Below are 494 nucleotides of genomic sequence, written 5' to 3'. Positions count from 1 at the left end.
CTTATTCATAAAGGCTTTGCCCAGTTGTACATCCTGAAATGTATCCCCTATGTTTCCTTCTGGGGGTTTTATAGTTTCAGGTCTTATATTTAAGTCTTCTATCTGTTTTGAGTTGATTTTGGTATATGGTGAGAAGTACGGGTTTAATTTCATTCTTTGAGGTATGGATGTCCAGTTTCCCCAGCATCATTTATTGAAGAAGCAGTCCTTTCCCCAAAGTATGTTCTTGACACCTTTGTCAAAGATCAGTCTGCTGTGTAAGTAGGTGGATTGATTTCTGGGTTCTCTATTCTATTCCATTGGCCTGTGTGTCTGTTTTTTTCTCAAAGAAAGACATACAAATGTCTAGAAGGTACATGAAAAAGTGCTCAACATCCCTCTAATCATCGGGGAAATGCAAATCAAAACCACATTGAGATATCGTCTCACCCCGGTTAGACTGGCTATTATCAAAAAGACAGAGAATAACAAATGCTGGCAAGGATGTGGAGAAA

This window comes from Galeopterus variegatus, unplaced genomic scaffold, assembly GCF_000696425.1.
Source record: "Galeopterus variegatus unplaced genomic scaffold, G_variegatus-3.0.2 Scaffold30469, whole genome shotgun sequence".
NCBI lineage: Eukaryota > Metazoa > Chordata > Mammalia > Dermoptera > Cynocephalidae > Galeopterus > Galeopterus variegatus.
Note: the sequence above shows the minus strand (reverse complement) of the source record.